General features: G+C 40.2%; 1 long non-coding RNA gene across 1 annotated transcript; it reads right to left on the bottom strand.

The window, feature by feature from the left end:
* Positions 1-3,486: 3,486 nt before the first annotated feature.
* LOC127661970 (uncharacterized) lies at positions 3,487-5,155 on the bottom strand. The gene is made up of 3 exons (XR_007972821.1): positions 4,908-5,155; positions 4,749-4,825; positions 3,487-4,500 (listed from the first exon to the last, which is right to left on the bottom strand). It is a non-coding gene; the product is annotated as an uncharacterized LOC127661970 (long non-coding RNA).
* Between the last annotated feature and the right edge of the window lie 4,794 nt (positions 5,156-9,949).

A 9,949-nucleotide genomic window follows, 5' to 3' on the forward strand; every position in this document is an offset into this window, starting at 1 on the left:
GTGGCAAACTGCCACTGGTTGCTAGGGTGTTGTACATGATTCCATACGAGCCAACAACCATGTCTGTACAATGTTCTGATGTGTAGATATAGTTCATTCATATATTTTTATGGTTACTAGGGTACTATATATGGTTGCTAGGGCATCCTTATACAGTTTATGGGGTGATATTTAAAGAGTAGTTGACAGTCCGAGACTAAAAAGCCAAACTCCATTTTTCTACTATTTTCTGGAGCTGAAATATGGTTTGTAAATGTTGTTTTATAGTTGCTAAGGTGCCCTAAGTGGTTGCTAGGGCGCAGCTATGAAGTTATTATGTCACTACTTATTAGCTTCTTGATAGGCCGAGTCAAAAGATCCCAACCCCAAGTCTTTATGACCTTCTGATACAAAGATATGATCTCCCAAATTTTGTGCAAATGCTAAGTCTATGGGAGTTTTTCCGGCTGAGCCAACAACCATGTCTGTATGATATTGTGGGGCTGAAATATGGCTTCTATAGGTTGCAATATGGTTTCTAGGTGGCTCTAAACAGTTGCTATGGGTTCCTGAGTGAACATTATATATTGATATATTTAAACTAATTTCCATTTTTATTTATTATAAAGTCATAACAAGATTTCCTATCATTGTTTTAATGAGATGAACTACTTTAGCCTACTTTATGAGTGCAGAGAATTTTGACTTGAATAAATATATAGATACCGCAATCTTTTACCTGTGTTCTGTAATGGTCCAGTTGTATATTTTTTGCCAAGCATGTCAAAGGTTCTGGGATCTAATCCGCAATCGTAAAGGTTTTTTTTTCACATCAAAACTGAATGTTTATCAGTGGTTGTATATCAAGCATAACACCATTTCCTATCATTGTCTGTGATATTTTTGCAAATCAAATTATTTGTAGGAAACAATGTGTCTGTCACTTTAAGAGCTGCTCGGATCCAAAATGCCTGCAGAACTGAAACCAGTACGCGAGTCCTCTCCCGCTCGAATGGTTTAAAAACAAATTAAAATCACTCTTTTTCTATATGCACGTTTTGTATGTGTGTGCAGCACAGAAAACGAGTCTTGAATAGTTTAAAATCACATTAAAAGCACTTTTTTGTTTTGTTCGCAGGTTTTGAGTGTGTGCAGCGCAGCGCGCTTTTAGATGTGTGCCATCAAAAATTGTATTTTATAACAAGTATCCGATAAATTACCTCAAGTAATGTGAAGAACAAAGAATTTCACACACTTCTAAAAATGCTCTTTATATGAATGATTGTTTGGCTCTTAAAAGAGCCGTTCGTTGCCTTTAAAAGGACATTTGGTGGCTTCAATTTCGGAGTTCCACCTGCAGAGCTTCTCTGATGTTGCTCAGCAGAAGCTGGTTTCCCTCTGGGCTAAGGTGGACTCCATCTCTGCATAGATGGGAGATGCAGATATTTCTGTGGCGAACGCAGCGCATCTGTCTGCCTGCCAAGAAGCCTGTCACCTTCCAGTTGATCCACCGCCGGCTCCGTTCAACGCCATAGCCAGTCCTGCCAGTCTGACCTCTCCAACTCTGACGGGGCAGAATGTGTGAAAACACAAACCTGGTGCTTGGGAACATTTTGAAGGAATTGGCCAGGTCACGCTTTATTTCCCGAAGGAAATCCACGCGATCGCGGCCCTCCCGACACAAACTGTTCCCGCCCAGGTGGATGATCACAATGTCAGGAGCTGGAGCTCTGGTCCTGAGAGAACGCAGAGCTGGAAGCAGCTGCTCCCAGAGTCGACCTCCTCTGCCGTCCCAGGTGATCTCACAGCGAAGATCAAGGTTTTCGTTCAGGCCCTGCTCACAGATGTGAGCATGCAGCCTGCGGATGAGTGAACTGCCGACGATCCATACGCGTGGTGCCATCTCAAAAGAAGAGTGAGGGAACTGTGATGTACCACCAGTATTTATATGAGTGCGGCACGTTTGATTGATCATTCTACAGGCTCCGCCCATGTGTACTTTACCGCTATGAAGGTATTTTGTCATGACTAATGTAATGTCAGAACGTAAGCACAGGATAACAAATAGATGGCTATAAGGAATTGTAAATTATACAAAATAAATGCCATGATCACTATACAGGTGTTACTTGTGATTTTGTAAATGGTGATTAGCAACCAAATATTGATCATGTGGAAGTTACTGCCTTTAGCTAGAGTACAGCTTCAAAATAGTGGTCAAAAGTCAAGTTTCAGCTCAAGAATTTTTTTTATGTACATAATTTTCATTACTAAAACATTTCATTTTCCAGATTTCCTACCTATAATTAATTTGGCTAGACAACTACAAATCTTTTAAGTCATTTTTCTCAGTTCCACACTATAAGGTCTTTTGCCTTTGTAGGGCAGAGCAGTTCGCAATCAATGAATCATATCGCACATTTAAGCCAAGCAATTGCTTACGAACTAATGTTTATGAATTGTGACAATGTTTACGTTGCGGTGTTTACATGGTAAAATGGTTTAGACTGATTGTATCTCCCTCATCATAGATTTGCAAACTTTGCATGTGCACATCATAGTTGTAAAACTTTTTACCAAGCGTGTCAGAGGTTCTGGGTTCTAATCGTATAGCCTATCTTCTTTTACTCGTCAAAACCGAATATGCTCATCAGCAGTTGTATATCAAGTAGGGACAGGTTTGTTTGCATTTTGTTTTGTGATTTCAGCACGGACACGCAAGAGGTTGATATGGGTACCATGACAATCGTCTGAGTCCCTTCATCTTGTGTATCCTGCTGGGAACGCATTAAAAATATAATGCATCCCAAGCTATAACTTAATACTGAGCAGCAGTGTATTTGTATTGTTTTAAATGTCACTGATTCGTTTCTGTGAATGACCCAAGCACAGTTACTTTATACAAGCACACCCCCATTGATCGAGCTGCACATTGGTATTTCTTTTTTTGGTTGATATAATAAATCTAAGTGTGTTAAATTATATTTCATTTTCATTGTTTTTCAATTTTATTTAAATTTGCAGTCGAAATAAAATAATGAGTAATTTAAAGTTTAGAATTAAGAAAATTATGACAATACCATAAAACACCACCTGGTCATAACAGCGATCGCTGGAAGCCACTAATGCTCATCAGGTCACATCATTTATTGTAATACGAATAGATATAATGATTCTGTCTAGACGTATCACTATTCCTCCAATTATGCACACTTCTGGATTATAAAACATATGGATGCTGTTCAGTGAAGACACATAAACAGGAACAGGCGTATCTGAATATAAATATATATGCATGTTGTCATTCTTTTAAAAACATCAAACTTTGTTGATATCCTGTAAATGTTGTGGTCTTGATTTTTAAGTATACAAAGCTAATTTAAATGTAAGCTTTTAAATGACCATCTTACCTGGGTCTTCTCTGAAGTTCACAAGAAAATATTCTTAATGTGTAAAATTCAATAAAGACAAAAATGCTGTATGTGCCAATTCACACAAAATGTTTATTTAAAAGATTTCGAAAAACGCCTGTTGTGCCAAATCCCACCCAGCAAATGGATTAGATCAAATTGGGTTGTACTAGTTATTAGATATACTTCATATTAAACTTATTTTTACAGCATTACCTTTAAGATTATACAAATTAAAACAGAAATGCATCCCTATGGCAATTAATATTTGATAACACAGCTTATCTGATTACTTATTTTACACAATATACTAACATTTATGTTGTAAATTCTTCACTTTCAAATTGCTTGTTTTACATTTTTCACTTTTATTATTTCTAACCCTCAAGCTTTAATTTTGGCAGAATACTTGTAAAAGTTTCTACTCACAAAAGTACATTTTAAAATACTGTTTTACTGTCGATGATTTGGTGTATTGCCGCGTATGTATTTCTGAAAGAAATAAGCCCATAACCCCAGTGAAGTCATGATTTACACTGATTTCATAACATTTTAACAAAGCCCCTTAGCTGTTCTGAAATCACTATATATAATGTCTTCACAGGGCTCACTGCTTTATTTTAAATGACTAAGCTATTACATGATTTAATTTGATTTCAAATTAATTTACTTTACATTTTGATGATTTAAATAATAATAAAATGTTAGTCAATTCGCAAACCGTTGTTTTGGAAACCCTGGTTGGTAGGGACCCGGGAGGGACAAGACCTGGCACAACACCCCCAGTGAGCAAGCCAATGGCGACAGTGGCAAGGAAAAAACTCCTTAAGGGAGATTAAAAAAAAACCTCGAGAGGAACCAGACTCAGCAGGGGGAACCCATCCTCCTCTGGCACGGCGTACACATTATAATAACTTTCTTATTTAAGCTAATATATGGTATATTAATATATCTAGAAATTGTAAGTATTTATTTAATATGATAGTAAAACCATTTATATATATATATTCAAATTAATTAATAATGCATTAAATGATGATGCAATGTGGTGTAATGAAGCATCTCCCGCCATCTAGCCACTGGATCCGACACTGCATACAGGCTGGATATCCTGAGGTAGAGGAGGTACAACAGATATGATAATATTAATGAATTTATTTCAATTTTTTTCTGATTCTCCAAGACTTATGGAGCATAAAGTTTCAGGTCAGATGTATGTCTTGCAAGAGACAATTTTTGCTCTCTCACTTCATCATACACTTTAAAATGTAAGTTTTCACATCAAATTGCCCTTGACACCATCGTATAATAAAATGCACTGAAACACTAGACCTTACCAGTAGTACTGACAAACTTTACCTCAGTGAGATTCTTCCTCTGCTTCTTTATTCTTCAGCATTGTCATAGACATTTGGTCCCATCCTCTGGGTATGAAACTAATAAATGAATAATGGGATAACTACATACACCAGTACTAATAAACTAAAAAAAGAAAGTGAACTCAGAAATAAAACTTACGGAAAGAGATCAGCACGTAAGCTGGTATCCAGGTTGTCATCTGTATTGTTGTAGCCCACTTGATCTTCTCAGCGATTCTGAGTTCAATTGGCTGGTTCCTGAAAAACATCAAAATCAAAATTAGATTAAAATATACAATTTTCCTTGAACTGTGGTTATGATGAGCAGTAGTACACTGACTGAAGCAAAATCTTTTAACACTTAGCTTTAGAAGGTATATTGCACACTCATATCTGGACAGGATTGCAATAGCCTCCAAATTCTTCCTGCAACTTTACAGAAGGGCACATATCAATCGTAGAATAGCAGGGGACTGCATATCCAGTACAGATTGTCACAAATTGTATAGATTGAACATTAATTCAAGTTAAAATGTATGTTATATATCAAAATCAAATACATTACAATTGTGTCTTGCTACTTCTCACTTTACCTTGCTGTATCTTTTATAATTTACTGCCACTGTTGCTCTGACTGTCTGAGTCCTCCCTGAAGCTGCCACACTACTCCTCCGTCCTTCCTGCTGCTGAGGTTGCTCCTTTCTCGTAGCTCAGAGATTAGATCATGTCAAGGGTTTATGGCACTAAGGCCACAATCTCACCGCAACCAGACCATACGCGCCAACCCGTTTGACTAAGGCTGTTCAAGCCCCACTGTCGTCGTTAATGCAGGTTCAGTGGCAAGGGTTCCGTATGGCATACTACCTAACAACCAGACCATACGCGCCAACCCGTTTGACTAAGGCTGTTCAAGCCCCACTGTCGTCGTTAATGCAGGTTCAGTGGCAACGGTTCCGTATGGCATACTACCTAACAGCCCGACCATACGCGCCAACCCGTTTGACTAAGGCTGTTCAAGCCCCACTGTCGTCGTTAATGCAGGTTCAGTGGCAAGGGTTCCGTATGGCATACTACCTAACAACCCGACCATACGCGCCAACCCGTTTGACTAAGGCTGTTCAAGCCCCACTGTCGTCGTTAATGCAGGTTCAGTGGCAACGGTTCCGTATGGCATACTACCTACCGCACACACAACAATACCAGTCCATCACAAAAACAAATTTACGCAAAATACAGTACACAGGATTGTGATAAATATGTGTAAACTGTACACAGCAGAGATTGTTGCTTTGATGACGACATATTCCAGATCGGTCACATTTTTTACAAACTGCCTAGGTTGAGCTGAAATATGCTCTTTGCAAAATATTGCGACTCCACCACCAGCTTTCTTCGCAATTTCTTGGTGTGTCGAGTAGGAGACATGTCTGTTGCGCATAAATGCGTTGTATCCTTCCAATTGGACGTGGGGTGTAATGAGTTATCCAGTCAGGTGAGTTTCCGTCATGCAAAGAATATCCAAAAGAAGCAGTTCATGATGGCATCTGATATCTTCAATGTGGGATGACAGTCCTTCTGTGTTGTGATGAATGATTTTAAGCGTTTGATCCATGTTGGTTTCCCTCACCTGCTTTCCCAAAAGTGGCATGATTCCTTTGAATGGTACAAGACCGATGGCTGTGACTGTAGGATCAGCATATATCTTTTCATTGAAGTCCGTAATGTGTAATCCACGAAGCGAGGTCGTTCTGCTGAGGGCAACGTAGGCCATTCCTGGCTGAAAATCTTCTTCAGTGACACCACGGCATTCTCCATTGTCATGCCTTGGACTTTGTGAGCTGTGCAGGCGTAGGCTAACTTGATGGGGAATTGTCGACGAACTGATCCTTTCCTTAGATTTTCTTCAGATCTGCTCGATCTTTCTTCACCTTGTACTCTTTTGTTTCTTGACTGCACTTGGATTGTCAAGCTGAAGTCCTAGCATTTGTACTGTGTTGATTCCATCTTTTGTCTTATTGACAATATTTGCAATCTTTCCAAAACACCCATTGACAATTCAATCTTCGACGTCCAGATTCCTAGTCACCATTATGTGTACTCCCAATGCAATTTGTATGGTGTCAGGCAAGTTGTCTTTTTTTCCTGAGACAGGCTTGTTTTGTCTCCTCATTCCTCCTGTTCTTGGGTCTTTCCTGTAGTCTTCGGCATCAATGGTAATGATGTCAGTGTGAAGAGCATGGATAGTTTCAGAATTGTGTATGTGAACTTCCTTGTTGGTGGCAATGCCTCATAATGCCTCAACACACAATAATACCACACAAATTGCCCCAGCTAGGACTGTAGGCAACCAAATCACCAAGTATCCTGCTTTCCATGCACCATTTACACTTTTCTTGACTCAATGTCTTCATGATTGCAAAATACAGTACACAGGATTGTGATAACTGTGATAGCTCTGTAACACACCACTGTGAAGGCAGATGTCTGGACAAGAGATATAAATGTGATCCAGTAGTGTGTTCTTTTCAGTCGTTGATGTTGAGATCATTTGAGTGTATCCATTTGATAGAAACAAGTCAAGTATAGGTTTTTTTCCTGTACATAGCAGGTCCTCATTGAAATCTCCACAGACAACTACTGGATGGTCATTCACGGTGTCCAAATAATCCAATAAGCTCTTCAAGTTAGGCAAGAAATCGCCATGACTGTACTGTGGTGGTCTGTACACCACAGCAATCGTTGCTTTCATTGGAGTGTCAATTTTGATAGCAAGAAATTCCAGGTCTGTGACATTTTGCATGTACTGCATGACTTGAGCTTGAATATGGTTTTTACAATATATTGCAACTCCACCTCCATCTTTCATTGCGAATCCTGTATGTGTTGAGTAGGAAACATGTCTGTTGCGTATAAACATTTTGTATCCTTCTAACTGGAGATTTGGTGAAATGAACGAGCCGGACAATCGAGTTTCGGTTACGCAAAGAATGTCAGATAGTCTCAGCTCATGATGAAATCTGATGTCTTCAATGTGAGAGGACAGTCCTTCTGCGTTGTGATGGATGACCGAAAGTGTTTGGATCCGATTAGTTTCTCTTGTCTGCTGCAAAAAAGGCATAATACCTTTGAATGATGCGCGGCTCATGGTTCGTAATGATGCTGTGATTTCTGGATCAGCATATATCTTCTTTTCATTGAAGTCCAAAATGTGCAGTCCACGTAATGAGGTTGTTCGGCTGAGGGCAACATATGCCATTCCTGGCTCAAAAATATGCCTCAAAGACACCACAGCAGACTGCATCGACATCCCCTGAACCTTGTGAGCGGTACAGGAATAGGCCAACTTAATGGGGAATTGTCTTCTTACAATTCCCTTTCTCAGGCTTTCCTCAGCTCTGTCGATGTAAACCAGGTTATCTTTTTCACCTTGTACTTTTCGGCGATGTTTCAGTCCTGCACTTGCATTGTCCAGCTGAAGTCCAAGCATCTTTACTGTGGCTATTCCATCTGTTGTGCGGTTGACAATGTTGCCAATCTGCCCAAAACTGCCATTTACAATTCCATCCTCAACATCCAGATTCCGAGTCACCATAACACGCGCTCCGACAGCGAGTTGAATGGTGTCAAGTAGGTCATCTTTTTTACCATTGACAGGTTTCTTCTGCCTCTTCATCTCTCCCGTTCTAGGGTCTTTCCTGTAATCTTCGGCATCAATGGTTATGATGTCAGTGTGAAGGGCACGGACAGTTTCAGCATTGTGCTTGTTCACTTCCTTGTTGGTAGCAAATATGTGGAGTGCATGACGTGGGCAGTCTTTGGGGTCCACCACAGCTTGGAGAAGCAAAGCTCTATCAAATTCACTAAGAGCTTCAGACTTTTGCTTTACTCGCAGCCTGTTCAAAAGTTCAGCAAAAGTAAGGTCTTCTTTCTGACGCATGATCTCTGTCAGGGTTATCATTTGAAAATTGTCCTTCCAGAAGTCCAACACATCGTCTTCATATACACAGAGTGGTTTGGCTTTACCAAGAGGTGGCAGTTGGTAAAAATCTCCTACAGCAAGAACAGAGACGCCACCAAAAGGTTTCTTGCTGCCTTTAATCTGTTGAAATCTCCAGTTTACATAAGCAAACAGATGCTTAGAAACCATGGACACTTCGTCAATGATAAGAATCTGCACATTAGATAATACCCCTCTCACTTCATCCAGGGCATTTCCAAGTCCATGATAAGGTGGTTTCAAGTTCCTTGGGAGTTTTAAAATGGAGTGAAGTGTTTTGCCAGAGATGTTAAATGCTGCAGTCCCTGTAAATGCAGTCAAGAGCACAGTAGGCATAGAGAGATCTCCGTCCTCCTGGAGTCTAGGAAGTTGACGTAAAATCTTGGTTGCCTCCGTGTATACGCATGTAATGACATGTGATTTTCCACAGCCAGCTCCACCTGACAGAAAGTAAAAGAACTGTTCAGGATTCTGACCCCAAACACATCTCAGGCACCACTGGCGGACAGTGTAAAATACGGATGCCTGCGTCTCATTTAGACTGCGAAACATCTTCCTCGCAAAGTCAAAACTAATTTGCGGTGCCTCCATTCTTGGTATGACTCCGTCTCCTCCAACAACGATCTGGAATTAGGGAACATGGTCTTCATTCTCTTCCTCTGTGTCGACTCCTTGTTCGGCAATACACTCTAAACGGTCCGCTTCAACTTCAGGTGCAAAAGTTGTCCATGCGTCCTCAATTGGTCCTTGCCGTTGCAACTGTTCAAATGCTTCGTCCACTTGTTTGCTGTGTTTTTCAAACTTCTGCTGGTGTGCTTTCACAATTGCACAAACAGGAAGCAGAAAACCAGGGAGTGTAGGAAGTTCCACAAATGCATTCTTGTAAAACTCCTCATATGTAGGGTATCTTTGAGGTTTCAGCTGTGCGTTAACACGATGTGGCACGTAAAGTTTCAGCAATCTTCCGTAAAACTTTTCTGGTTGTTTCTCCTCCGAAAATCTAGCATATCTGATGACTGCAGCCTTCCGACAGTTCTTTCCTGAATAAATCCCAGGTCATTAAGCAGTCGGTGAACATTTTTGCCTTTAGTCTGACGGCCATACACAACACGGTAATTTGAGGCGAAGTCTGCTAGACACATCTTTTCAAACTCCAAAGTTTCAGGCCTGGCTCTGTATTTGTCCATTATGCCTGACATCCAGAT

This window comes from Xyrauchen texanus, chromosome 21 (genome assembly GCF_025860055.1).
Source record: "Xyrauchen texanus isolate HMW12.3.18 chromosome 21, RBS_HiC_50CHRs, whole genome shotgun sequence".
Classification (NCBI taxonomy): Eukaryota; Metazoa; Chordata; class Actinopteri; order Cypriniformes; family Catostomidae; genus Xyrauchen; species Xyrauchen texanus.